Source organism: Ceratotherium simum, chromosome 1, assembly GCF_057802395.1.
Source record: "Ceratotherium simum simum isolate JZ-2026a chromosome 1, ASM5780239v1, whole genome shotgun sequence".
In the NCBI taxonomy this organism is placed as follows: Eukaryota; Metazoa; Chordata; class Mammalia; order Perissodactyla; family Rhinocerotidae; genus Ceratotherium; species Ceratotherium simum.
In genome coordinates, this window is record NC_141900.1 from 53,573,251 (window position 1) to 53,596,345 (window position 23,095).

The 23,095-nt window shown below is 38.4% G+C and overlaps 1 protein-coding gene and 1 pseudogene across 1 annotated transcript in view; one reads left to right on the forward strand and one right to left on the reverse strand.

The window, feature by feature from the left end:
- The window catches only part of ITGB8 (integrin subunit beta 8), an 83,446-nt gene that overhangs the window by 7,806 nt on the left and 52,545 nt on the right, over window positions 1-23,095 (forward strand). The window lies entirely within an intron of this gene.
- LOC106801130 (large ribosomal subunit protein eL31 pseudogene) lies at window positions 156-21,430 on the reverse strand (annotated as a pseudogene).

Here is a 23,095-nt window from a genome sequence, read left to right on the forward strand (position 1 = left end):
TGAAGAGCCATGTATAGCAGTATTGGTCGTTTAGAGCACGGCATTTCCAGTATATTCTAGGCTAAAGACGTATACTGCTGTGCTTTCTTCAGGCAGAAGTTTTTGCAGTTTGTGTGTGTATTTGTAAAATAAAGTTTTATAGCTTTATTTGACAATCAGTAGTTAGTTCTCCTCCATATTGACTGTCTATAGGTTTTTGAAAGTGTGACAGGTATGTAGGTAACCAGTGTATAGAGCTTGTTGAGTGAATCTTCACCCTCATGTTTTCTGAACAACCACACATGGGTACGGTATAGGACATTCCTTATTCCTTTAGCCCAGACAGCTTTGTTGAACCTGGTGTCAATGCATACATCTGGAGTTCCCATCTCCTTCCTGGCAAATTTCCAGATCTCTTTGAGTGCCCGAGGAGCACATTTCTTAAAGCCCACTCTGTGGATGCACTTATGAATGCCAATGGTGTATTCTGTGGTCACCACCTCATTGATGGCAAAATGGCCCTTCTTCTCGCCATTCTTATGTGTGGGAGCTATCCAAAGAGCACAAGGGATTGTGTCTCTTCAGGCAGAAGTTTGATGCTGAGACATCAAAGGCTCTAAGCACTGGGAGTACAGCAGAGAGCAAAACAAAGTCCCTGTTCGCATGACGCTTACAATCTAATTGAAGAGGACAAATATATGTATGTATGCATGTGTATGTATGTAAATATGTATACATATATGCATGATATATATGTATATATGTGTATATATATGATAAAAAGAAGAAGAAATAAAGCAGAGTGAAGGAATTGACCTGAGAGTGACTGGGACAGGCTGCTATTGTATAGAGGATAGTCAGAGCAGGCCATTCTAATAAGATGACATGAAACTTCTTAAATTTTTTCTTTCTGTGGTCCAATTAAGGCATTTCACAATCTTTCCTATAGTTTAGCTCTTCCTGGAAAAAAGAGGGGAAAAGATATGTTAGGAGTTCCAAGCTGATAACAGTAATAGGAATTTTTTTCTTCTTTGCTATTAAAAGTGATCAAATTCTGACTATGGCTAGGAGGAAAAGAGTTGCAAGGTAATGAAGGGGTGACAAGATGATAAATAAGTGGGTGATACTAGGTAAAAAGATTAAAGGAAAATGGAGATTTTTGTTTCTTAACATCAAGTCTTTGTCCATAATGGATTCTCAGATCTATCCCCTCATTTTAATACAATACTTCTGGGATAGAGAAAGCCTCAGATATCTTTCATTCTATGAGCTGCCTAACTGGTTTCCATCATGTCAAACCGTTGTCCACATTTTACCTCCCTACTCAAAATCTTCCATGGCTCCCATTGTCTTTAGGCTCCTTCGCATGGTATGGAAATCCCTTCCAGAGCATCCCATGCCTAAGGCTCTGGCTCCTTGTTCATGTCCTGTCTCCACACCCACCTGTGATCCTCTTGAGAGGAAAAACTGTGCCTGTTGGTTCTGTGTCTGCAATGCCTAGCACAGAGTAGGTCCTAATAAATTATTTGAAGTAAATGATTCTATGAATGAGGTGAGGACAATAGTGATCAGTTTAAAATTGGGCAGCTAGGCAAATAAGCCCTATTCAGCTCTAACCCTCACTAGAATTTGAGCCTTAAGAGATGCAGTTTTGTGTAAAAGTGAGTTCCACTATAAAGGGTTTCACGCTATAAAAGACACTGTTCCTGCTTTCCAGTCCTCTCCAAAAAGCAGCCTCTTGACTTTACAGGCAAATCTTCAGCAAAGATCAAAATAGAGACTTAGTATTTATTAATCCACTTTTTACAAATTTGTTTTGCTTTCGAATTTCTCTGATAATTATTATTTTCGTTGTTGATAATTAAGTATAAAAAGTAATCATGATTCTCTACCCTTAATGTATATTTTAAAATTGATTTCTATTTAGATTATACAAACTGGAATTTGTGGTCATTTGAACCAAATAATAAAAAAGGCAATGAAAAGAGAAACTATTCTAATCCATTTAATCATTATTCATTCAGATTTTCCTAAAGCACCTACGGCTTTGTGTCAGGAACTGTTTTGGCAGTTTTATAGATAAGCAAACTAATTAAAGAGACGTTGAATAACTTCTTCAAGATCTCTTAGCTAATAAGTAATGGAACCAGAATTCAGGCCTGTGTGAGTTTGACTCTGCACTCTCAATCACCATTATAGACTATCTTTCAGGGGTTAGAAGAATCTCTACCCTGGGCCTTGGAGGGCCCTGCTCTGGCCCTCCCCATAGCCAAGGAATCCATAGGGCATGCCTATACATAGTCTTCAATCCCCTTTTAGATCATCTCCAAAATTCTCTGCCCAAACAGCCCCAAAATACTTTCAGGCCCATCCTGTGGGTAGACTGTGCCACTCATATGCCAAACCCTAGGAGAAGGGAAATACACGGAGGTTGCACATGCAGGGCTGGAGTGTCCATGCAGATAAGTGATAGGCTACTTGCAATGCAGAATAAGGCTGGAAGTGAGAGAGAAGAGGAGCAGTTCAAGGACTGGAGGGGCAACACTTCACATACTGCCAAGTTCCCAACCAGAAATCTTAAGAGTCTGAAATCCTAAATTCAGACCTAGCCTTCTAGGACATTATCAGTGCATATTTATCAAGAAGGGAAAATAGAACTTATTGTACTTAATGGTTTCTTAGCCTGGGTTGTAACTGTTAAATATTTAGTCTTGTTATACCCGCCACCATTTGTACTCTTGCTCACGGCCCTAGAAAAGTTAGGGGCAGACTCATCTAGTAATTTAAATATTATTAGGGGGAAGGGTGACAAACAATGAAAGCGCCAGAGAGCACTGCATAAGGAGAACTACCTCATGTCAAGGTGCTTTGTTAGTAACCAAATGCCTTTTGGTAAACTCTTAGATGTATAAAGATTACACTGAATTCTATTCTTGCAAATAGTGTTGTAGTGAGAGTCTAGTGAATGCATATTTTTAATTTAGTTTTACTTTTTATTTCCCCTTATTAATTTAAAACATGTCACAGAAAAGAACATGTTACTGACATGAAATAGCCAAATTTGGTTGAATTATTCAACTGGCATATATTTAATATCTGCAAATGAATGAATATGTAGAAAAAATATTTCCACACTGGCTTCATGGACTAAAAGGACTATTTTTCAACTTAAAAATCAGTCTTAATGTGACTTTCTGTTTTCACAGTAAGTAAATTCGTATAATTTACATATCAAAGAAAAATATAATGTAAATCAGAAAGCTTTCCATTGGGATTTTATAATTTAATTAAAACAGTCCAACCTTTCAACAAAAGTACTGGGATCGAGTTTTGCTAGGAAACGACTCATATGAAGCAGATATATTAAAATTATTGTCGCTGAGTTATTTAAAACAGTTTCCAACTAAAATTAGTTTAATTAATAAGAATAAGATCATTAAATTGAAATTGCAATGTTAAATTATAGTGGTCTTATTGGATATATACTTTTAAGATGACTTTAAAAGATGCTTTTGAGTGCTGTTATTCAAAGTACTAAAAATTCATATTTTAAAACAGCATTAAAGGCCTTAAAAGTGGCCTTTCATGCTAACCTTATCAATGAGCCAACCATCATTCCTATAGTGGTTTTGGAGATGTCTTTTCTCTCTTTCCCAGGTGTTTTTGTTGTTTTGTTTTAATCAACAAATACTGTTACATTTGTCAAAGACAGAGTCTGTTGCCATTCCAGATCAGTACTGGTACAGTTTGAATATTCTAGAGAGTTGCCCAATAAATCACAGTCCCCAGGTAGTATAGAGTAAGGAACCAGAGTAGCTGCCTAGGGCTAGTTCAAACCAAAGTCCATGGGAGAAACCAAGTTCGGAAGTGGAGGGAAAGGCTGGTAATGAAGACAGGAGGATAGAAGACAAGAAATATGTCAGCTCTGAAGAAATGTGCCAAATATGTCTTACTGGTATGTGAGGTGTGCAGTGGCTTTAAGCCAAGGATGTTTTGATGTTTTCCATAGTTTTTGGACCCAACTTCCTTTTAGGATAGAGAGTTGATATTTCAAGATATGCCAATGGTAAAATGCAGCCACACTTAAGGTACTGCTTGTTCCACATATATGTATGGTGCCAGGGTCACATCCTTGGAATTGAACCTCAAACATTTTCCTAGATACAAGCATTTTTCCTGATTTCAGTGGGGACCATATTTAGTAGAATTCCCTAGTCTGTTATAGATACTGGGTAGAGAAAGGAGCTGGGTAGAAAGCTTTATCCTTATGGAATGAGGAATTATTACAAGACTCCAAAGAAGCTTTAGGATATAACGAAGTTGAGCGAAGAAAATAATTAAAAGAAAAATTCAAAATTCTACAAGGTTAGATTGACAGGTAGTACCGTAAGGAGTGCCAAACTAGAAAATCTCTTTCCTAATTGCCAGCTTGAGTGGGGCTAGGAGGCCAGGCTGGCTATGCCTAGTGGTGTAAGGTATTCATTGATTGCGGTAGAACAAAGAATGCAAGAAAGTTTTAGAGTCTGCAGGAATTGCTGTAGAACTGGCTGTTCTAGTTGGAAACAAGGAACTCATTGTAGCAGAACTGTATTATTGGCAGAAAAATGACCTAGCCAGTCTCTTTCTTAGTACAAGGCATACCTCCCAAGATATCACTCTATTGTCTTTTTGTGCATTTGGTTTGGATTTTTATGGTGAATTGAAGACAAGTGGACCATAATTTTCAAAAGAAAATCTTCTAGAAATGATAGATGAGGCTCAAGTTTCAAGAGAATGCATCTGGAAGATAGTAACACTGAAAAAGGCACTCAAGAAAGGAGTCAGTTTCAGGCATTCTAAATTTTGGTTTAAAAGGTCCCTTTTGATGAGTGATTCAACCACAACTGCATAGAACCAGAGCCCTAAGGTGAGGGCCAATATATGTGATCACAGTACCTGACCTCTGAGGTTGGTAATAGAAACATGAGGACTAAAGGTTATTAGTACCAGTCCCTACCACAGAGGTGGTAGCATGTTTGATGCCTCTTGAAGAATCCAAGGTTACATGATACTCAGTGACATCTGATAGGACATACGATGGGGCGGGAGAATGGGAGGGGTTTCCTGAGCATGTACCGGTGCCCTGCTGAAGGCAGCATAGCAGAGCTGGAGAATGAGGCCCAGTGCTCCTCTTAGGGTGCACATGGTGTTGATATACATGTCCAGGACTGACCCTTGGCTACTTGGAGCTCAGCATAGCATTGATGCCATAGGTCACTGCTCTCTGAAAACAGGGCTGCAGACTAGATTATCTGGTGATAGACTTACCAGGGCAGAAATTGACTTAGGGGCCTTATGAAAAGTCAGATATCAGGGCTTTTTGAACAATATCTGCCTCCCAGAGATGTGTTTGATTTTGAAGTTAAAAAAAGACAGGTGCTCCTTCTGACTGAATTATGTTGCAGTGCAAAAATGTTCGAGTGGTTAGAACTGTCACTGGATGTTACACCCCTCTTCCCCACAGGACAGACTTCTCAGACACCACCCAGATGACATGGGTTTTTTTCCTGCTACATGGGGTACTTAGCAATTCCTTTGGGGTTAATTTCTCTAAATAACAAAGCCCATGTATGGAACCAGGGTTTTCTTGGCCCTTTGGCCAAATGAGATGTTTCTAACCCTATGTTAAAACTTCAAGCTCCAGAGTACAGCAGAATTGGTCCTTTGAGTTCTGTAGAGCTGCCATAGTGTCAGAGGACTTACTAATGGGTCAGTCCACTTTAGGATATTTATTAGGGGTCCGTATTGGCAAGCAGGGAACTAAACACTCAGGAACTCCCAAGAAATGTAGAATTACCTAAACTTTTGGAAGCCCACCTCTCTAGTACAGTGACATTCCTATATATGATTTCCTATGAGGAACTTGGCTTCCTAAGAACATTACCCCTAATAGCACAAACTTACCTTTCTAGGGCTTTGAGGATGCTGTACAGTAAGTGGCCCAGGATGGTCTAAATGAGTTGGTTATACGAGGCAGGCTGTTGAATGTTGCCCAGATATACAGTGACCCCCTCCATCCAAAAGTTCACAGAAGATACCACATGAACACTGAGAGACTGGCAGGGAATTCCAGAATCTAAGAGGGCATTACCAATAATGTACATGCCCATGGCATACTTGGAAAAGGTCTTTCCTTCATCCCCTTTCTAAATTGTTAGCATGCAAAGGTGAAGTGCAGTGGAAATCTGGGTGTTTCAGGGTTGACCAGGAGGCAAGCAATCAATGCCCACAGGTGCGCATGCTGCGTGTGAGAGCACAGAAGCCGAGGAACAGAGTCTAGTTGTCATTTGTTTGGGAAGAGAGCAGAGCCTTCCAGGCCAGAGTGGTAGGTAAACTGAGTTATCTCTGCATATTCAATGGATCTGCAACATGAGTCTGACAGGGTAGAGAGACACTCTATAGCCTCAGTCATGGTGAGGGAGTAGCTCCCATTTATCCATGCAAATACAATCATATTTGATTGCATATTTAAAAAGCCAGCTTGGGGATCCTTAGCAGAAGTGTAGGGATTGAACCTGAAAGGAATAGTTAAGGGTTGGGAAACAAAAGAAATCTGAGGTCCAAGGGGAAGCTGAGTAGAAAACAAATGGGTTCGGGTATGAAAAATTAGACCTGGAGTGTTGGATGTTGGGGCATGATTTCATTTCTCTGAGTGGGTTGCTGCTGTTTCACCAGCTTTTACTGATCCAGCAGAATAGGCTGACTCTCAATAGCAACCAAACAATACTGTATGATTTTTAACAGAAAGCGTATACTTGAGAGCCATACAGAATAGAGAGGCAATCATGTAATAAAAAGACCCAGCAAATTCCTCAGGGAAGTTCTCTCTGACCTTCCCTGTCTCCCCTTGAGGTGACATCCTCCTATCATCTGCTGCCATAGCACCCTGCCTGTTCCTTTTCAAAGCACACTTGCTAAGGTGCTGTCGTATGTCAGTTTCTGCTGTTACTCTGTAATCTGCACAAGGCAGGTGCCCTATTCTTAAGAACCTGCATAATGCTATGGCTTATAGCAGGTATTAAATAGTTACCAAATAATTCATAGATGGATGAATGCCATCCAAATCATTACAACTTCTAAATTCCTTAAGAAGTGGAATTTTCTGCTCTCTATTCCCAGATGATAATGTCCTTTTCTCTTTTGACCTAGTATTTGCCCATTCTCTTCCTTCTAATCAAGAATTCTTTTAATAATACTAACAGAGCTGCCCTTCAGAACGTGAAAAACAGTTATAGTAAAACCCTGATTACCTAGAGTGTATGTGAAAGGTGGTGTGTTAATTAATTCAAACCATGGTCATTCATATTTTGACTCTTTCTTTTGAAAATCTTTTCAAGATGTGTTTATAAAATTTCCTGTCTTGATAAGTACAGTATTTGGACTTTCTTTGAGATTTGAGGAAAGCCTCACAGTTATCATTCAATCAATAAATCAAAAGGTATTGCTTGATCACTTACTCTGCATTTGCCATTGTCCTAGTTGCTGTGGGGACAGAGGAGAAGGAAGATACCATGCAGATGGGATAGCTGCACTTAGGGCACTGTGTGAGCACGCAAAGCAAGATAGTGACATGGGGCTGAGGTGGGTTGTCTCAGTGGTTAGTACTATAGCACTTCAGACTTCTTCTGAATCAGACAGAATATAGGTCAAATGTGTCCTTATGCCAAGACAGGACCTTGAAGTCTCTTCTAAATATTAGTACTTAGTTTTAATTTTTCCTATACTTGAGCAGAGAATTAAAGTGTAGAGCCTTGATTAACTGAAGGTTTCAACTACTTAGATTTTACTATACATATGGTTCACCTTTTTAGGCACAGTGTATTCCTAGGGACTGTCATAAAATGCATCAACATGAAGCAAAATTCAGGTTGTGTATCCTGTACCCTAATAGTACACATGATTACTTGCATTGTTTTGAGCTATTGTCGGAAACTGTTAAATGGGTGTGTAAAGATGGGAAGAACAGAAGTATAAGGATCAATTTATCAAATGAGTAGAGTAGGGAGATCAAAGTGCAAAATTCAGGGCCAACTTGTCAAAAAAAAAAAAGTATATTATGTGTGAGTATTGGGGAGCAATGCATAATGGCCAGAGAAAGTAAGTGCAGAAACAGAACAAAGCTTCCCCAAGGGAAGGCATCCTGAGCTGAGTTCCACAGTTGATTGAGAGAAGGGCACACAACTAGGAGAAAGTTATCTGAGTGACACAGAAGTAAACACATTAAGTTAGAGAGAGAGAGAGCAAATAGGACATTTTGGTCAATAGAGGAGATATGCATTCATCATCTCATTCAACAAATATGTACCGAATCTCTATAATGTGCCAGATATTGCTCTAAGCCTTGGGGATACAGCAGTGAACAAAACAGACAGAAATATCCGCCTTCATGGAGTTTACATTCTAATGGTAGAAGGCAGACCATAGACAAAATAAATAGAATGCGTAACATGCTGGAAGGTGCTATATGTCTAGCATCTTCTGTAGAGTAAAACAAACTCAGATTGGGAGTAAGGAGTACTGGTGCCAGCACTCCTTGAAGTCATGAAGGCAGCGAGAGAGTTAGCCTTGTGGATAATTGGAGGAGGGGTCAAGAAGAGAGAGGATATCAAGGGATGTAAGAGATGTAAAATAGGTGGGAGGATGGAAGGACTGGAGGTGGCAGATTGTTGGTGTCTGGATCCTAAAAGGAGTGAGTTAGATTGAAAAGACAGGAGGTGGTGGTCAGAGAGGGTGATATGTGAAATTGAGATTGTAGAGGGGTTGCAGTTACTGGTAGTTACAAGGTCTAAAGCTATAACCACGGAAGCAAGTAGCTAAATCGGAGTGGAGGACAAAATAATTGGAAGAGAAGAGAACAAGGAGCTGAGGCATCTGGGTATTGCAAAGATGATCTATATATATACTGAAATTGCCAAAAACTGAAATAGGAGTAGTGTTGGAGAGCATGATAATAAGCAAGGAGTCAAAATTCTCTAGAAATGAGAAGGCATCACCCTCAGGTCAGTAAATGCCTGCAGCAATTCAGAGTAGTGGGTGATGTAATCTGAGTTAAGAGTGTCAAAGCTGGGGAAGGGTTAGGATGAGGGAGGGAGAATGCTCTTGAAGTGGCAATGAGAACTAAGGAGGACACCTATCTGCCTCCAGGCCGGTGTCATAAGGGTTTTGGGAGAAACATCAGTCCTCACTCATGAGGTCAGCAAGGGAAGCCATGTCCTCAGGGGAGAGCCAGGTCACATTAGAGCAAGAAGGAACGGGAACATTCAGAGACTGAGATACAGGGATTTCTTCTGGAAATGGACTATGAATTTCAGAGAGCACAAGGAGAGGGTTTCTGGAGTTGTAAAGGAGTGCAGATGGGGAGCGGAGAGATTGTGTAGAGCCTTATAAGGATTAGAGCGTGTGGGAGAAATGAGGGGCATCTGCAAGTCTTAAACTCCTTGAAGGGACCGACGTAAACAGGGAGAAGTGAGATTAGTCTTTGTGAACTCAAGGTAGATAGCAGTGATGAGGCTGTGAGTGGTGAGGGGGAGGTGGAGGTTCTGGGGCTACTCTTGATTTCTATGGAAGGAAGGGAAGAGGTCTGAGGAAGCCTGACTTAGTTCCTGTGTGAGGGGCTCACTCTACCCCATCACCTGTCAAGTGGGATGGATTTTTTTGGATGCCTTGAGCAACCCGTGACTCCAGGCGATGGAGCTGATTGCCTGAGGAAGTGTACATTATCTGAGGATTATACCTGAAGGTGGTGCAAACCAACAATGCTCTGGAAGTATAAAGGTTTAGCGAAGACTTTCCAAATGGCCTGTTATGAAAGGCATCACCTCCTCCCTGGAGGAATTTGCTTCTTGCTAAATATATTTACATACATGTAATATGTAAATTATACACACACTTGCATAACACACAGCTAACTAAATAAACAAAACACAAATAACTAAATAACATACATACAAATAACTATAATTCAATCAGAATGTAAGGATCACAGTGCAAGTTCTTATAAGGATTAGAAAGTGGAGAGATCAGCTACACCTGAAGGGAGCAGGAAGGAATTGATGGCGAAGATGTATAATGAGGGAGCTGTAGAATTAGATATAGGTAGATTTGTTAAAACTTTACTACTCAGGTAGTGAAAAGTCATTGAAGGCTTTTAATTTGATTGTTTAGGAGGGGAGTAATGTGATACATTAAGTACACTGTATCAGGAAGCTAATCTGGCAATAGTGTATATAATGAATTTTAGTGGTAGATCTGTAGGTAAAAGACTGTGGGAAAGTTGTTACAGTAAAGCAAATGATAAATGAGGGTCTAAACTCAGGTGAAGTCTACCAAGGGAGAGATGGATGCTAAAGAGACTGAAGTCAAAGCAAGAAGTCTTAGTGACTGACAAGTTGTTGGGATTATGGTAGAAGGAGGAGTGAAGGTTGACCACAAAGAGTTAAAGCAGAATAACTAGGAGAATAATGTAACTAACACAAATAGATAAGTTAAGTCAGGAAGAGCTACTGGTGGATAGGAAGATGATTTTTATTTGAGACTTGCAGATTTTGAAGTTCCAGCAGGAATCTAAGTAGGATATTCAGCAGATTGTTGAAAATTCAAGACAGAAACTTGGGTGAGAGTTTGGAATTGCAGATACTAATTTGGTGGTCATGTGCAAGGAGGTGAGACTTAAAAGTCTTGTTAGTTCATGAAGCCATCAAGGTATAGAGTTTAGAGAGATGTAAAAATAGCCATAGATATAAAAAATTAATTAATTGTGAGAAGGAAGAAGGGATACAATGCATACTCATTGTTAAAAGACAGAGGACATTTAAACATTGCTAAATGCTAGTTGCTAAATATAATTAGGAAATTATTGTTTGACTTGGAGTGAGCAATTCACTAGACAGATAGAGGAAATGATCTTAGCACGGAGGAAAACTCTTCTTCCTCCAAAAAGAGAACAAAGACAATTTTGAGTTTTAAAAAAAGGAAAGTTATTTAGATATTTTAGGCAATATAAAGGTAAGTTAGGGTCATATCCTAAGTATGAGGACTTGGTAGAAGTGTTTGGGGATTTGAGGAGAAAGAATCAGAATAGTGAATGTGAGAAACTATGATGGAAAGTCAACAAGAGATGAATAAAAGCAAGGCCTAGGGGCTAGGTGAGGTGAGAAAGGAATTTGGAAGAGACTCAATACTTAGCAGGCCTGTGACAGTGCCCCATAAAGCCAGCTTCACTTGCTAAGATTTAAGCTGTTGCTTAGGATGCATCCCTCTATTTGTGTCTGACCTACTTCTGTTTATTTTCAACTTCATGTTTAGAATTCTTGGCTCAGGAACCTGCCCTCTGTCCCATTCTCTGGCTCCTCCTGAATTTGTCAGTTATCCTGCTTCTCTTTGGTCTTTGGACCTAAGAACTCTTTCATGGTTTCATGATCCAGTGGCCCCTATAGCTCACGGGAATTCCCTACTGCAGTCCCTGGCCCCAAGGATTCCCAACAACCTTTCCCAAGGTGGAGGTAGTGAGATGTGGGGGTGATTTGGGTGACTACATGGAATCAGGTGAGGCTGAATACCAAGATGTATACGTTGTATAGTTTAGAAAAGTGTCTGCTGATGATAACAAAGATGAGGAGCTGTGAACTTTAAAAGAATAGAGGTTGATACTGTTGGGAGGTGGGGAGTGCGGGAGAACCCTATAAGTAGCTAGTGAGAGTGAGGAGAAGATTAAAGCATTGGTTGAAAACTGACCCAAACAATGATGAACTCTGATAAAGCTGAGTTTTGATGAAGGAGAAGTAGTAGCTGGACCATTTTGGAGAATATGGAACAAATATGGAGAATATGGAACAAAAATGTCATAGGACAATATGGACTATAGATTAATTCATGATATAGTATCAATATTAAATGTCCTGAATTCACCAACTCCATGGTGGTTTTGTAAGAGAATATCCCTGTTCTTAGGAAGTACACGCTGAAGACTATGAGGTAAAGCATTGATAACTGATACATATGTATAAAGAAGTACCTAGTCAAATTCCAGCCAATGAAATTAAACTGGGCAATTATTAATTGAAATAGTTTAAGCCAATTGAAGTATTATAAAAGATTAAATTCATATCCTATAAGACAAGTGAAAATCTTTTATTATAGTTCAGAATTTCCTTTGCCTGAGCCCAAAAGTAAAATGAATTTTATAAAACACACTAAAGTATTTAGGATCATCTTTGACATTGAAGATAGAAGAGGTTTTACTTTACAGAATAGAATAAAAAAATATATTATTAATGTGTACTTCAAACTATGTTAATATTATAGTGATAATAGTACTAATTACTAAGATTTTTAATCTTACATTTGGTATTACTGCCTACTTTTTTCAATTTTTCATACTGCTGAGGGCTTGCAAGAAATTCCCAGTAGAATATAAATAATAATTTTTGAATATGAAAAAAATTTTATCACCTCATAGCTGAGCTCAATCCACTTGAAGGAACATTAAAGTAATTTACCTCTCGATCTGAATAGAAATTATGTAAATTAGGTAAATACTGTGTAGGGATAAATGACTTTAGTTAACCACAAACTGATCTGTAAGTATCTATAAGTCAAAAGATTTATATAATGTGTCATTGGCTTACTTTTTAAAAACCATACAATGTAATTTAATATTTTTTGTATATACTATCAGGAAAGGAATATATTTTCTCACTGTGCACTGATTGTCCTTTAGCTAACACATAATACCCTATCTAAGTGAATTTTCAATGCTAGTTTTAAATCAAATTTATTGATATAATTTACATCAATAAACTGCATCTATTTAAAGTGTCAATCAGTGGGTTTCGACAGATGTGTAGACCTGTGAAACTACCTCTACAATCAGCATACAGAACACTTCCATCCCCAAAAAAGTTTTCTTGTGCCTCTTTGCTGACAATGTTAAAATATAAAACAGTGAATGATTCTGTGTTACTGGGCAGCTGATGGACAACCTAACAGATAGGGTTTTGGGTGGCCTTTTTTCTTTTCCTCTTTTTTTGTTTTGGTGAGGAAGATTGGCCCTGAGCTAACATTTGTGCCAATCTTCCTTGTTTTTCTCAAGGAAAATTCGCTCTGAGCTAACATCTGTGCCAATCTTCCTCTATTTTGTACGTGGGATGCCGCCACAGCATGGCTTGTTGAGCAGTGTGTAGGTCTGCACCCAGGATCCAAACCCACGAAATCCGGGCTGCTGAAGCAGAGTATGCAAACTAAACCACTACACCACCGGGCAGGCCCCTGGGTGGCCTTTTAAAATAAATCTTTCATGTTATAAATTATATCTTAAAATATTCCCATAAATTAATGGAATTGTACATGCTAGAAAGCAAATGTTCTTTACCAATCATGTCATTTTAACACACACTCTACTTTTTAAAGTGGTTTTTACAGCTCAGTGGATAAATAGAGCACATAAAGAGGAGGAGCATTTTCTCTACCTCATCGGCAAGGAAGCAAAACCTCAGCAAAGTTAATTTATGAAGCCAAGGTCAGAGAATAAGCAGAGTTACGACAAGAACAAGTTGCCTGCTTCCCTGTTCCAGATTTGGCTTCCAGGGCAGAACTGGAAATTCACAAATGGAAACAGCAACTGCAAACACCATTTCAAGTGCTTCTACCTCATTAGCATGCAGCCCAGAGCTGTCCCCTGGCAAGAGGTTGGGGAAACACAGTCGTAAAAGGAGAAGCTCTCCCCCATGCTGAACGAGTGCCAGCCAATCTAATTCAGGCACTCCGAGAGATGTTCAGGCTGGGGCTTTGGTGTTAAAACTCAAAGTTTCCTTGTGCATGGAAGTAAAATGAATTTTGAAAAGGGCACTGAAGTGTTTAGGGAGATCTTTGGCACTGAGGATAGAAAATAATCCTACTGGGGAGAATTTAACACCCTCATCTTTAGAGTGGGACTAATGATAGGAAAAGTATGACATACTACTTGTACGAAAGAATCATCTTGAGCTACATGGGAATTATTATTGAGTCATCACTTAAGGACTAATAATAGCACAATTAGCAAGGGTTTTAAATCATACTTTGGTATAACTGTCTTTCTTTATGTTATCTCTATTCCATATAGGACAGTGTTTAAGAGAAAAGGCTCTGTAGTCAGAACCAGGTTCAGACTTGATCTCTGTACTCACTAGCTGTGTCACTTTGGGATGAGACTTTGCCTAACCTTTAGTTCCCCATCTGTAAATGGGCATAGCAATGCTTTCCTTATTGGATTTTTATAAAGTTTCAATGAGATAATACATATATAGTGCATGGTACAGGACCCAAAACAGAGTAATCGATAAGTATTTGCTATTTATTTTCCTTAATTTTATCCTATTGTATATATAGATTTGATATTTCAAGTGGCAGATATAAATACCTTTTTGGTCTTTGAAATGTGATTACAGGAAAACGAAATGCTAAATAACCTAAAATTCACTTTGTGTTTTAATTTATTTTTTTACTTAGAAAAAAATTCTTTGCAATATAGGATGTTCCTTTCCTGCTCTAGCCAAGTGTACACCTGCAATGTGACTTCAGGTTTAAAAAATGTAATGTAGAAAACACATTCCTACTATCTTGGGGCATTTCTTTTACCTCCTTAACTATGGCATTTGAGGTTTTGACATGAATAGCAGTGTGATTTTTTTTTTTTTTTAAGTGGGAGAAAGGAAATTCATACCTGCCAAGAGTTGGAGAGGAAAATAGGAAGAGCCCCTGGAACCTCTAGTGTGCTCGATGAAAAACATTATTTAGAGGAACAGAGTGGGAAACCGGTGAATATTTTGGCTTTTATAAAAAGGGAGTGTGCCTCATAAACAGGACAGTTGGAATGTATGGAAAAGTTCCAGTTAAAACAAGACACAAAGCACATGACTAATATTGCTTTTCCAAGTTAGACAAATGCAGCTTTAACCAGAATTTGCCTCAGAGGGGCCTCTGGAGCCCTTTCTGAATCTTGAGATTTTGATCCTTTTTGAAGCTCCAAGTCTGAAGTAGGAAAGCTGCACTGAGAGATGCTGTGTTTTGACCCCCATCTTTCTTCCTGAGTTTCTCTCACTTTCTCACAAATTCCTACCAGGTAAGTGAGTGTCAGAAGGCAAACTGATGTGCTTAGGTAACGGAGCAACTGAAAAATTGAATTTGATCGTCTCCAGGAATTCTTCTTCTTGTACATTAAATACCTGCTTGGCCCACCAAGAGAAACTTCATTGTCTAGGAAATGATATGAACCACAAAGTCATTTTCAAATGCAAATGGAAAATATTCTTTATACTCTTTTATCTCCTTGCCACATCAAAGAATATATGTCAAGATGGAGACAGCATATAATCTAAAAACAAGCAAATTTCAACCAGATTTCTGCATTGTACCTATCCTTCAAAACCTGTCAGGCCCTCCTTAATGTGAACAGATTCCTTCATCACTAACTCATGGCATTCTTTCTCCTTTTACATTTCCTGTCACCTCAGCATGGATTGCATTGTTTATTGTTTTTATTTCTTGTTTTACACGACCAAACTACTGTACATTTAGGGTGACCTTAGACTTCAGCTTACCTGAGGAGTTCTAGTTTATACCTGTTACACCAGTGTAATTAATAGTGCCCCCTTTCTGGGGCCGGCCCCATGGCATAGCGGTTAAGTACGCGAGCTCCGCTGCTGGCGGCCCGGGGTTCGGAACCAATGCATTGCTTGTCAAGCCATGCTGTGGTGGCGTCCCATATAAAGTGGAGGAGGATGGGCACAGATGTTAGCCCAGGGCCAGTCTTCCTCAGCAAAAAGAGGAGGATTGGCATGGATGTTAACTCAGGGCTGATCTTCCTCACACACACACAAAAAAAATTGGTGCCCCCTTTCAAGTTAACAAGTGTTCTGATGTAGAGCATAAATTATATGATAATTCAGTGTATGCTGAAATCAGAACTTTTTCAAAGCAAAGTTGAATCAAATGTATGTAAATTAATCACAATGGAAGGTTGTGATCTGACCCCACCAGACCAGCCTTCTTGTGATGGCCCGTTTCAACACAAGTGAGTGTTATCAGTGGCTTCACAATGGTTCTTCTTGTAAATTCTTTCATGACCTAGAGGTTTGACTTATGCCATCCCAGCCCACTTTAAGTTCTGACTCATGTGGAGATAGCCCTGAACAGGGCAGGGCAGACTAATGGAATGTGTAGCACTGCCCTAACATTTCTTAACCTGCCCAGCGTTGAAAGTGGCTCTTTCCCCACCTGTTGTTCTCCAAAAGTCTTTAAGCTAGCATAAAACTTTATTGAACTCACATGAATTTTTTGCTGTGTAACAAGGGACTTTGAAACTTGTCCCTGAAACATGAAGATTATATGTAATAAAAGCCTAATAAACTTGGCTAATGAAAAGAAGAGATAATTAGTGCTATTTCCTAACATTGGCAATATAAGGAATTTCTGCTTAGTAAGAAATTACACAACCTTATAGAGGCAAAGAACACTTGCTGAATTGAAATTTGATTTAGATCTGAGCAATAAGAAAAAAATAAATGAATTCGGTGGTTTTGCATCTGAAAATGGTAGCATTAAAAAGTGCTATTTCAATTCAGTATCATTCCATCACATATTCAGAGTTCTTCAGAAAGAAAACAGCCTTGCTTTTAGTTCTTGCCAGTATAACTGTGTAATATCGGAAGACCAAATGTAAAGAAAATAAATTTGTCACAGTAGGTATGTTTGTTTTTTTCACATTTGGAAACATCAAGATGAGTTCATCCAGAGGTGTATCATTAAGTAAACATAATTGTATTCCCTTTTGCAAGACTAGGTTTTGGAAATGAAGTTTTTTCTATTGAGGTAACATTGGTTTATAGCATTATATAAATTTCAGGTGTATTATGAATATTATTTTAAAATGTAAATAATCAAGAGCTATAAAAACCTAAGAAATTAAACTGCCAAATCGACCTCAACTTAGAATATCATTTATTCATCCCACATTTATTGAGTGTGTATCAGGTACTAGGCTTGGATACTGGGGATAGAAAGAAAATATGTGTAAGCACCGGTCCTCCAGAAAGTGACAGTCTAGTAGTCTTACTTTTCCAAGGAAAAACAAAACATGAAAAAATACATCTCTTCAAAGTAGACTAGTGGATGGTCTACTTCATATAAAGTAATGTTATGCTTAACATTTCTAAAAAAGCATTTACATTAATCCTGCTCAATTCTGTCTCTTATTAATTTATCTTTCAAAACTCAGGTGAATTTTTCTCTTAAACAATTCTGAGAGACAACCCAGAATGGGGGCTGCAACTCCATGGTGCTCTGAGTGGCCTGGGCTCCCTTTACCTTTGCCATCCTTCCATGAGAAAGGTTCCCTCAGGTCTGAAGATGGCTGCTGCTAGTCTAGATATCCTTTTATACGGCTGGTGCACCATCCCCAGCTACTCTGAGTTCTGGCTGTTAGTGGCTCACAGCTGTCACCTTCTTAGAGGAGTTGGCCTCCACCAAAGGGAGCCACATGGCTCAGAGATGTCTGGAGGTTAACCCATCCTAACCCCCAACCCCCACTCCAGGCTGCCCTCAGCCAATGACTGACTGATGGGAGGGTATAAAAGCCAGACCTCCCTTGCCTCAAGGTGGTATCATTTGTGCTTTGAGTTCTGGGTGGGATCAGGCTGAGACCAGACTTCTACTGCATCCACATCTTTGCGTAGTGCCTTGCCCTGCACTGACCTTACCTCACTTCCCTTCTCAATAAATCACTTGCCAAGAATCTCTATCTCAGATACTTCCTCTGGGGAGCTAAGACGATTATTTTTTCTTGTGATGTCCTCATTCCCTCACCCTGTCTCCTGAGCCACTATATAAGAATTGAACATGATCATACCTTTTCTTCCAAATACACCTTTAGACTATCAAACCTGATCACTGCAACAGCTAGAAGAGAAGACAAGAAAGAAAGGAATCCAAGCTGTTTCTCACTAACAATAAATATCGGTCTATGTTTTTTCAAGAACCAGTAGAGGCAAAATTACTTAGACAAAATGGTTTTCCCCATAAAGATATTCATTTTCATTTTCATGGGCTGAATGCTATTTTGCTACATGTTTGAAACAAACAATATGGTAAAGGCAGAGGAGAGGAATACTCTAGACTGGGGGTTACTGCTAGAGAGTCGTATTTACTGAATGGATAATTTAGTAGCAAACTACAAATGTTAAAATGAATTTTTCAACTAATTCTATATGAGCACATTTGAAATATGCATTTTTTGCATGAAAAAATATTTTAGTAAGCTGAAGTTTTGCTATAGATGTATTGTTTTAATTCTTTTAATTAAATCTACTTCTTTATCTATTTCAACAGTAAAATTATGTTTCCTATATTCTGAATACTAAGTACAAGAGCAAATGAAAAATGCTAATAAATAAAGAATGCAGTTTTATATTATGTTTATATGAAGTCCAAAGAAAAAACTAGGGAAAAAAGAGAAATACAAGTAGTTGTACTATTTCCTTGCTCCCTCTGTTTTGAGAATCTGCCTCAGGCATTAACTTCCTTGTAATACATCTCCAGCTCTTCAGAGCTTCCCTATTCAGATCTACCTTTTCCAAAGAGCTTCCCAAGAATTCCACCTTTTCTCCCATGCCCCTTTACTTAATCCCTACTGAAATTCAACTAAATTTGATTTTGTTTCCTGTGCCTGATTTTCAAAGTAGCCCTAACCACCTCTTCCCTCCCCATATTTTTGTAGGGGCCTTTAGGAAGTACTTCCTCAATCAGAACTTGGAATAACTAGGAAATGGCAACTGATTAGAACACTAATCTATTTCTTTGTTTTGATTTTTATAGCAAATGATAGCATATATTAAATTTCCTTCTAGAAGAGAGCTTTCAATAATCAGGTAATATATTTGAAGATATCTGTAACATTTACATGACCATGATATACATCTAGAACAAGGAAATCCTGAAGTTATACTCCAAACTTTATTCTGTGTGTGCTCAATTTGCCTGGTTTTGACTGTTATCAAAGAAGAATATGTACTCATTATAACAGTGTTTACTTTGTTGTTTTTTTTAAAGGAAGTAGCTTTATGTAATTATCTAAGTTTAATTTAATTTGTATAGTAAATGCAATTAGGAAAAGGATACTGCCTGGAAAAAAAAATGCATTTCTGCATTTTTCACAAATCATTTTGTTTAGGAGTAACAGGAGAATCTAGAATGATGGATTCTGAATATCAAGGACTACAATCTTTATCAGTTTTAGTTGTTCCTTCTTCCAGATAACCATGGACATCCTTTAAACTTTGCTCAAATTTTGTGGTATAGACTTTAGAGCAGAAGAACATTAGAAATGTTTGCTAAAACTTTCACTTGATCCGATCACTTGACTTATGGAAAGATCCCAATCTAAACTTTGAACCTTCTGTTGTCTTTTCTAGTTTTTTTTTTTTTCTTTTGTTCATTTTCTTCCTCCTTTCACTTCTATAGATTAAACATTCTCAAAATAATATGAATAAATGCATCATCTAAAACAAAGAATACCTAAGCGAGTGTCATGAATATGTAGTTTCCTGATTTTTGTGTTCTCTATCCTGTTGATGATGGATATTTATTATACTTCATGACAGGGTTATAGAGGTCATTTCACATGCGTCATAAACATTTAATTCTGGGAAATAATTCAAAAATTATTCAGATTAAGTCAATGTTCACTTTGCAAATGTGAACAAAATGAACGTATTCTAAGAGATTTTCAGAAATCCAATTATAGTCATGCCAAAATTGTATTTGTAATAGATTGGACTGAAGTATATATAATTGACTAAATTGGCTTTTAAGAATCATTTTTAAATAACTAAAATAAATGCAGTAACTTTTAATTTAATAATTATTTTTATAGATTAGCTATATTTTTAAAACTTTGTCTTTATAACCCAAGGGACTTTCATTTTAAAGACAACCAATTACATTTATAACAAGTTTAAAGACACATAATGCCTTCCTTTTTTTTTTGAAGCTAGAACTAGATACACACACGTATGTATACATATATACATCTGTGTATATATACACACATAACTTATTATAATATTAATTATAATAACATTATAATAGTCCCTTTACTGAGAGCCTACTATACCCTAAGCACTATGCTTGGCATGCTTCTACTAGCTCGTTCCATACCGTATCAGTATTTTGATATAGGTATAGTTAGCCCTGTGTTACAGCGGAGGAAATGGAGCCTCAGAGAATTTAGGTAACTAGCCTAAGGGCACGTAGCTGCTAAGTAGCAGTGGTATGGAAATTTGTAACTTTGTTCCCAGTAACCACTTAGCAATGCTACCTCATCACATTTGTTACCTCCAGTTGTAACATGATGAGAAAAAGTAAGACTCTCAGCCCATGCTTATAGATCAAGGAATAGAATTATTCAGAATGTACACACTTACTGACATATCATATTAAGTCCTTTACTGATTTCTGTCACGGCAGCACATTTTTCAATGACATGAGGTTTGAGAGACACTTAGGTCTAAAACAAATGGGCACAAAAGAGGGTTCCAAGGATATGTGCTTTAAAATATTATCATTCTGCTCCCACTGGCCTAAGAATTTCCATTAGGATCCATAAAAAATTATCCTTAATACAAACACAGTGCTAGAACATAAAGAACAAGATGCTTAAGGCACATCACTGGACAAATAGCTGGACAAGAGATACCACTGTCCTTGAGAGGGAAGAAGATCCACTCAGGCACACCCTTGAATGAGGTGTCAGCACTGAGGGCTGCTAGGGAACCACTGCTGGAAAGTAGCCTTCCTGTGGTGTTGCATCAGGGATGGGAATGAACTGAGTAGACCCGGAGGCTGATGACAAACTGCCAGTGTCTGTAAACTGCATTCATACATTGATGTGTGCACAGTGTAAAGAATATTTCTATTCACAAAGAAGGTGTGTGTGTGTGTGCTCTGAGAGAGAGAGAGAGAGAGAGAGAGAGAGACACACACACTCACAGATTCCTAACATGTAGTGACTAATAGCCCCCACAGTAGCATGTCTATTCAGTGTGAAGAATTGCTGTAATTGGTGTAATATTTTTATGTTAGGTATTTACTTAGTTGCATATTTTAAAATTAAAAAGAAAATCCTTAAAATTATGCTTACCAAGTGTATCTGGCTTGTCTTCTGTAAAGTATAACCATGACACTCTCCAGCAATAACTTTTGACACCATTCCCATGGAGTTCAATTTATGGCCTTCCTCCAGTTCTGCAGAACCGTAAAGCCTACCTCCTCCATATCCATTTATGGGATCATTTTTCTTGTAGTTAAAGAATCTGAGAAATGTCAGCTCTGGAACCTGGGACGTATTGACAGAAGCGAAGTCTCTATCCCTATCCGTCATCATCCTTAGATATCTGAAGTTTGAGAATAGAGGTTGGCACGACAACATTTTAAAGAAAACAATCAGAAAGCAGAATACAAAGAAAATGGATTTTTGCTTGTAAATTCAGTATTTACCACATGTGCTATGGAAGTAGGAGCCTGATTTGAACTTGAATCTGGGTTAACTTAGGACAGAGTCAGACAACCATTAGAAACAAAGACCAGAATCATAGAATCTGCAGCTTCCCTTCCAGGAAACTGCAATCTTAACTGCCAGAGCAAAAGTCCTACCTAGTCAGTAAAAGGCTTGGTCAAGTCTGATCTGAAATAGACTTAATTCCATGTTCCAGTTGGGTCAAGTTTAAGAGTTGGTAAAGGTCAAGTTAAGTCTGCAAATATGCTTGAATTCTAGACCTAAATTGGTTTTCATTCTGGAATAAAACTAAAAAGGTCACTCCCTCTTCTGAATACTTTAGGAATAAGCAGGTTTTACAGTTTTGTAGGCTAAGCCAGATGGAAGGATTTTAGGCTATGGAGTCTTTATAGTTAGGTGGCTACACTGGTAGTAAAAGGAGCCCAAAGCATTAGTTATTTTTAGTCCTTGGTATTCTTGGCCAGTGAAGAAAATTCTAGCCCAGTGCATCTAGATCAGTGAAGAAGTTTTGAATAATGTATTCTAAAAGTTGATATAAAGCCACGGACAAAGGGTGCAAGGAGACACAGAAGATAGAACAGCAGAGGTGTTAGGGAAGGATGCTTTCAGCTTAATGCATGGGTCTGGGGAAACACAGGGAAGAGTGCTCACTACCACCCCAGTTAGCATCTCTCTGTGATGTTTACTCCCCTGTAGTTTCCTTCTCTCTGTTCCCACTGCCAATGCCCATCTCATGCCACCTCCAGGTTAGAGCTGTTTACCCTGTATTCTAGAATGTTGGAGCAAGTCAAGAGAGAAGAAAAAAAGAAAGCAATTGGATGGGGACAGCAAGAGATTTTGTGGGCTCCATCGCCTTTCAAATGACCATGGCCAGTGTTATTGTGCACACACATATAGTCTTCTTTCATGCCTGTGACATTTTTTTAAAGAGATAAAACACAGATTAGAAGAAATAAAATGAGATGGCAAAGAGACATACTAGATATCACTGCCTCTGGAGAGCCATCCTTAAACATGCCCTATTCCCCCACCCCTGCTCTTTCCTCTAAAGCAGAGCGGGAAGCCCCTCACTATGTTCCCATGGTGCCTTGGTGATATCTCTCTTGTTGGGCTTATCACATTATTTTGTTGTTTGCTTATATAGTTCTCTGCTCACCTGAACTGTGAGCTACTTACAGCCAGGATATTATTTACTGTGTGCCTGTGAGTGAGCTGGATAGAATGCTGTGATTTCCAGTGTCCTTGGGACATTTCATAGTAAAGGATGGATTGTAGGAAGCATGTGATTGTTCCACTAAAAACTCATGATGAAATTATTTATGACTCATTGTTTATTATATTTTATGTGTTTAAGTCTATAATGATGAGGCTCCTTTTAATGATATAAGTAGTTAGGGGCTGGAGGGATAAAGGTAAATAGTTTCCAGGCACAACTATGTTATTAAAATATCACAGCCAAGTGTGGGTATCTACGGAAAAGTGAATTGGTCATGATCTTCAAGTGATCCAGTCAGAGAAATTAAACTGGGT